At 36.8% G+C, this 7,500-nt stretch overlaps 1 protein-coding gene across 6 annotated transcripts in view; it reads right to left on the bottom strand.

The window, feature by feature from the left end:
* Positions 1-7,500, bottom strand: part of LOC135221703 (uncharacterized) — a 122,756-nt gene that overhangs the window by 114,671 nt on the left and 585 nt on the right. The window lies entirely within an intron of this gene.

Here is a 7,500-nt window from a genome sequence, read left to right as displayed (position 1 = left end):
CACTTTGAAATACTGATGGCTTATTTTTCCGGGCTTATTTTGCCGAGCGTCATCAACCATATCCAGTTGAGGTATCATTGTGTGACTTTCATTAGTTGAGATCCTTTATTTTTTCTATTGCAAAATTGTGAAATATTCTTCCGGGAAGTTTCTTGAATACTGATGCTCATAATATTTCTTATCAGATGGATTTTACACATGGGTATACATACATGTTCGAATGCAGTTTTTGTTTTCATATTTATGGCGTCATTTTAACATGTGCCATCATTCTGTTTCTTTAGACATGGGTATTTTAATCAGTGGAAGCGTGTTTAGTTTTCTCTCCTTTGAAAGGAAAAAGGGTAGAGGGAGCTCAGGAAACGTTTTACCACCAGGTTATCATGTATATGTAAATTTTTTCATATTAACATATACGCACAAGAATGTGATTGTAAAAACCACAATGGCCTCATAACATCCAGTGTACGCTATCCTGTTATCACCAAGCTTTTCGGCTGGCTTTCATGTCTAAAATTCGGCAACAAGTTATTTTAGCACATTTTTTTTACCAATACTTAATCATTTTGTCTGTAAGGTCATGCAAGGGAGTTGTCCTCCGACGTTTCTGTGTTATATTCCTAGAATTTTTCATTCTTTTCTTTATGAAATACTTTACATAGTTTACTCACATGGGTGAGGGTAGATATTGTACATTTTTTCTTATTACGCTGTGTAGGTGACAGGGTTCCTCTTTTGTTCTCGTTTGAGTGGCGGAGTTGTTGAAGGTTAATTTTTTTTTTTTTTTTTCCAGCGGACATGGATATTCACTTGAACAGTGCTATCTGAATGAATTTGAAGGTCGACCTTCATTAGCTGCAGTTCTTAGTTTTCTGTAAAAGAAAATTAGTGAAATGACTTTTTGTCTGTCCTTTCGCCTTCAGATCTTGAAAACTACTGAGGCTAGATGGCTGCAAATTAGTATGTTGATCAGCCACCCTCCAATTATCAAACATAACAAATTGCAAGCGTCTTGTCTCTGTAGTTTTTACTTTATTTAGGATTAAAGTTGGCCATGACCGTTGCGTCTGGCACCGCCATGTGCCAACAACACAGGCTGCCACCGGGCCGTGGCTGAGAGTTTCATACAGAAAACTCGATAGATTGCATTTGCTATTTGTTTACCAGTTATTGTCAGTTGGTGATAAGAAAAGTCAAGTGGTAATCCATTCCTTCAAAACACTCCATACATGAAAAATAGTAAAAGCTGAGATAGACAAATGAAGAAGGGAAAGTGATGAAATTACTTAAACAGAATCTCTAAGTTTTATAGGAAACCACGTTACTAATACCACAGAATGTGATGTCCTGTGGTGGGATGTGAAATATTTTTTTTATCTTTAATATTACCAAATAAAGCTTGTGTTAAATGTTGTCTCTGGCATCACAGGAAACTACCAAGCGAATGCCAAGTAAATAAAGGTAAAATGACAATTTGTACATTTAATGAAATTTAAACAAATGAGTTTTCCGCTTCCGGGTCCGTAGTTTCCTCAGAACCCTTTTAGCGCCGTGAAGGCTCATTATACTAAAATTCCACTTATGAGCCTCACGTTACCAAACTTACATTTTAAATTAAAGTGTGCATGTGCTCGCAGACGCTGAATACGTTGGTTAATCCTTGTTGCATAGCCAAATTATAATCAAGGTCCACAGGCAGGAGAAAATGTTACTTGAGACTGAAGTTTTCTCTGATCAAGTGCACAAATAAAAAGTAGTTTTCATGTTTTTGTAAACGTATGAAATGCAATTGTGCTGAGATATTTCAGTAGCAGTTTGGTAGCAAGCTTATATAGATACAACGTTTTATGTAAAGGAATTCAAGAGAAGTAATTAGCCAAAGAGGAAAGACAAAAATATGTATTTCCAAAACTTTTCTTATTTGAATTACATGTAAATCCTATTTAAAACTAATCAAGGTTACATGTATCGGGAAAAACGGGAAGTGCTATTTGAAATGGATACTGTTGAATCGGAAAGTTGGAACCTGAACCTGACGCAGACCACTTGTTTAAGCAGCCAGTGAACTCTCGAGAACAGTTTTTAGCATTTTACTTTACTTCCATTCCAGCTTCCTTTCTTCTGTCTAGTTGTTTAGTTCCCCAAACTTTCTAAGTATTACTACTTGTCCTAGTGCGACTGGGCTGCTTTCTCCCACTTCCACCTCTAAGTTATTGTGATTCATTTTACCGATTTTCTTGATATCTTTATCTTGCTATCCAACCATTTCAACTCCTTATCACCCTCTTTAGCTCTGAATGGCTGAAAGTGCTCTAGTCCGTGGCATCAAAGCTTAAATTTCATGAGTCACAAAGAGAAGTAATACAATACTATTCAGATCATTATAGAGCCCAATCCACAATTTGTTGAAAAGATATAAGCAAAATTGAGTTTTTATTTTGGTGACCTTGTTTCACTGCATAAAAATTCACATTCTATGGGTCACTGGAAGCATTCCAGAAACATTTGGCAAGTTTACTGCTAATCGACACTATTACATTCTTTTGTTCCACAAAATATAAATCCACCTTTTGTCATTCCTGCACAACAGCTTGTAAGCAAGGGTATCAGGGATCCATAAATTAGATCCTGACACTTTATTACTCCCCGACTTAAAGGCTTACAAATACTGGGCTAGCACTGTTGATGCCACAGGCATGGGAACCAAGATCTGCTAGCCCTTGTTTTGGCACAATATATTTTCTTTTGGAGTATTAATGCGGTAAAAATACAGTGTTGATATTACAGCAGCAAGAAATCAGTATACAAAAACAATCTCTTTAAATTACTCAGATAACAATGGACAAAATTCTTTTGATACTTTTAGAACAATACAAGCTGACCACGAACTGCTCTTGGCAAAATATGCCAAGAAGTATAGAGCGGGGAGGTAAAATGAGAAGAATGATAATGGATTATGGTTTAACCCCAAACCCCAAAGAAGCCAGTATTTACTCTAATTATGAATTGGGGCGATGGAATTTACATCACATGAAAGGGACACCTAATTTAAAAGACAAGAAAAACTTTCTTTTCAGTGGCAAGTGTAGATTAGATAAAGTTATCTCCTTAAGCAAATGTGAAGTCATCTAAGCATTAAGAATGCTCATACATGAAACAAGGCAAACTTCATCACCAAACAGAATTGGAACGATAAGCTTTATGAAAAATGACGACAAACAATTTAGAAGGTACTGACAGTAAGCTTTTGGGTTCCCATTCTGTTTTGTTTCCCGTACATAGAGCAGCTGGTTCCCCAATTGTCTGGATTAAAAAGCCACTAACTTGAAAAGCAGATATTCTCCATTAGAATGTGCATATTCAAAAAGTAAGAAAAAAGATAATGAATAAATCAACAGACAAATTAAATGCACATGCAAAACAAATTATATAACTCGGTTAGACACAAGTGCATGGAACTTTAGTTTGAGTTGTAGTAGTTCATTGGTAGTGCTACTGAGTTTCTGGTGCATTGGTCCCAAGCTGAATAGCCACTTTATTTTTAGATATATTTTCATTGCTAAATGTCCTTTCTGTTTATGTGTGCTATGGATGTCGGATTGTTGGGGTCTCTGAGGTTTCCATTCTCAGTTGTCAGTAGCTCTTGTCTAGGTTGCCCAGGTCTCATTTGGGTGGAGAGGGGGTTTGGGCATTGATCATATGTTTGTTTGGTCTCGAGTACATTCTACATAAGTACAATGGTCTTTTCCTTGTCTCTCCTACTAATTGATTAATTTTAAACGTCTACATCTTATTTTAAGGTTAAGGGCATAAAAATATACAAAGGAATGAAAGACCTCTGTTACTGGGAAATGTAACAGTTCCATCTCACCAAATGTGTTACCCTAAAAACTGCAAAGTGAATATGAATTGTGAAGAATGGAATTAAGTTAATGTATCATTATATTTTATGGGTAAATGTAATAGGCAAAAGTCGATGAACAGTCCAAGCAAGAAGGTAGTAGACTGTGTGTAAAGAATTTGAAAGATAATTGGCTTATGTAAGCCAATGTTGGAATGCACAAAGAATAGAGAGGATAGAGCCTTCTGTGTAGGTATGCGAATGAGGTAATGCGCAAGGGGCTAGTATAATTTGTTGCCATGTGTGTAGGTAGAAGTGTCTGGCTTGGTGCCAATGTAGAACTGATTCAAGAGTGCTTTATGTTTTAATAGCTATTAATAGCAATAGCAGTCGCAGAAACTAAGAGGGGTTTTGAATGTTGTATGTGGAACGACTGATTTTTGTAGATGCTCAGTTCTGATTTGGGAGAGTGGAGAGAAAACGATGAGATTTATGATATTAATTATTGAAGTGCTTACAATGAGAGAATGTTGAGAGTACGTGTAAGCAAGAAAAAAGGTTGTAGAGGTAAACGGAAATCATTTTGATAAAGTAATGAATACCAATGTAGATAGTGAAAGAAAAGAAGTAATAATGTCTCTAGGTTTTATGGAGTGAATATTTCAATTGATGACAGGATGAGAGAAGTGGTACCTCACTAACTGAGAAATGTCAGGTTGTGGACAAGAGATTCGAGGATTCTAGGAGTATCTGGGGAAGTCCAGGCAGTTACTGTTAAACTTTAAGTGATTGTTGAGTCAGTGCTCCTTTATGGGAGTAAAGTGTCGATGATGACTTCTGATAGAAATAAAAAAAGATGTAAGAATTTAGAGATTAATTGTTTGCATGACAAGTGTACAATAAAAACCATTAGAAAGGTAAGGAACATGGAGATATGTAGAAGGATAGGCTGAAGGGTTTACGGAGATGGAACGATGGTCCAGAGAGTTCTGAGACGCATTGGTCATCCAGAATGAATGGAAGATGATAGTTTAAATCGAATGGGTCACGGATCTATAGAAGACGTGACAGATGGTGTGTATAAGAGACAATAGAAAGTAAATGCTTCAATATCCGTGAAGCAAGAGAGTGTATATAACCTAAAGGTGAATGGCACAGGTTGTATGCAATGTGTTGGACGTGTTGCTAATGAACATTCTGTGTAAGCGCATAAAACGACGGATTTTGTAGATAATTTCTGCGAAGGATGTTCATCCATGACTCTGCCGGTGAAGAATAAAAGTGTCAGTGATTGTTGCCTCATTTATTCATGGGGAAACGACTGATTAGTATATACGAACATGTACGTATACACACACATACGTATATATACATATATGTATGTGTGTACGGGTTTTATATATATATAATATATATATATGTATATATGATATATATATATATATATATATATATATATATATATATATATGTATATTATATATATATATTATATAGTATCTATATATATTATATATATAGATATATTAAATATATATATATATATATATATATATATATATATATGGTGTGGGTGTGTGTGTGTGTCACTTTTTTACCAGATACATATGTAGTTGTCATAGCCACAATGCCCTCTTAACTTCTTGAATTCTTTGCGTATCCAAAAAAAGAGCAAAGAATGCAAGAAGTTATCGAGGGCATTGTGGCTATTACAATTTATATATATATATATATATATATATATATATATATATATATATATATATATATATATATATGATATAACCCTGGATAAGAGCGTCTTGGCAGAGGATTCATTAGAACGAATCGCTTAAGACACACACCTTCTGTTATTCGTCATAATTAATACTTAATTTGCAATATTCACGTTACCTAGTGTAAGGTTAATCTTAAGGGGTCCCTAGCTCTCCTTTCAAAGGAAATAATCTCATTTCATATAAATATGTGTATGTAGTATGTATGTATGTATGTATTCATGTTTTCTGCAAGAATATTCTCCTGATAGTATACAAGTCTCTCTCTCTCTTCTCTCTCTCTCTCTCTCTCTCTCATGTATAAATGTCTGTGTACTGACATACATATCCATATGTACTTTAAATTTACGTAATTTGCAGGACTTCATTGCTCTCATTAACGTCGAGTTATTTGCGTCATTGCATTCATCGGTTACTGTTTGCATATTGATTATGACGACAGACAGAAGTCATATTTCTCGAGTAATTTCACCCATTAATTAGCGGCGCTCAGTTTATCTCTTCTTGTACTCAACTTCTTTTCCTCTTCGCTTTCAGAAGAAATTTAAGGATAGTTGTTCGCCCGGAAATAGGAGTAAAAGAAAGCGAGCGAACCGAGAGAAAGAGAAATGATCTCAAGTACTCATAAACACGGCTTTCAGATGAGTGAAATGAACTGCCGACTCTCTCTCTCTCTCTCTCTCTCTCTCTCATTCCTTAAGGTCGATCCCCTCGCCCGTCGTACGTTAGAATAAGGCTATAGATCCCGGGTCAGAAGAAGTTAAGACCTGTCCCATTGTTTCGCATATACTTAATGGACAAAAGTAGGCTTTATTAAGTCGTATTATGATTCAGAGGTGGTCGATACAGGGGACCCGCTAAGAGCGCATCATAATAGTGAGTGTGTAGCTGTCTTTCTCATAGTGGTAGCAGGGCTCTGTGAAGGAAGAGAGAGAGAGAGAGAGAGAGAGAGAGAGAGAGAGAGAGAGAGAGAGAGCAGGATTAGTTACGTACGTAATAGTCCGCAAGACGGCAGAATGTTCTGTCTCTCGAACAGGATTAAGTACGTGTGTAATAATCAGTAAGATAGCAGACTGAGCTCTCTCTCTCGATCAGAAATAGATCTTTAGGCAACAGTAAGATGAGAGTATCTCTCTTTCTCTGTCTGTCTGTCTGTCTGTCTGTCTCTCTTCTCTCTCTCTCTCTCTCTCTAACACACACACACACACACACACAGTACGAGAGCATCACGTTACGGGAGCTTCTATGTGTTTATTTTTACCGAACAAGGGGACTGAAAGGAAATCATTAAGCTGTGCATTCTTGCATTTCTCGTGTGGCCACTTATTTCCCAAAACTCGATCTCTCCTGAACTTGAAGCTGTTGACAGATGAAGATGACGTACGTTTACTCACTAAACTCAGAGACAGGAGGAGGGGGGGGGGGGCTTGGGTGGGGGGAGGGGGGGGGGGAAGAAAAACAAGTTCGTTTGTATATCTGCAGGAAGCCCTCCAAAGAATCCCGATATCTGTGGGATCGTGAACCGTACGATAAATTTGGTTTCGGCATTTCTGGGATTCGTAATCCTTTTATTGGTGTTACGTTGTTAAATATTTTCATACCGGTTGCGAATGATATTTCACGGGACATTATTTTTCGGGGAAGACTCGGCGAGTACCGTTACGGTTCAGTACACCACAACAAAATACCGTTCGCCGGATGGCACAGACCAATATTATTATCGTTGTCGGTTACTGAAATTGTCATGCAACTCCCATGGACTGTCGAATAAACATTTAAGAAATAAACAGCAAAAGACTTTACATCATGGTGTCTATTCCCGCTTACTGGCCCCACTCTTTATTGACCATACTACAAAATGTGGGGCAGTAAGGCAATGACAAC

The sequence above is a fragment of the Macrobrachium nipponense genome, chromosome 3 (genome assembly GCF_015104395.2).
Source record: "Macrobrachium nipponense isolate FS-2020 chromosome 3, ASM1510439v2, whole genome shotgun sequence".
In the NCBI taxonomy this organism is placed as follows: Eukaryota; Metazoa; Arthropoda; class Malacostraca; order Decapoda; family Palaemonidae; genus Macrobrachium; species Macrobrachium nipponense.
Note: the sequence above shows the minus strand (reverse complement) of the source record. Positions and strands in the feature narration are given on the sequence as shown.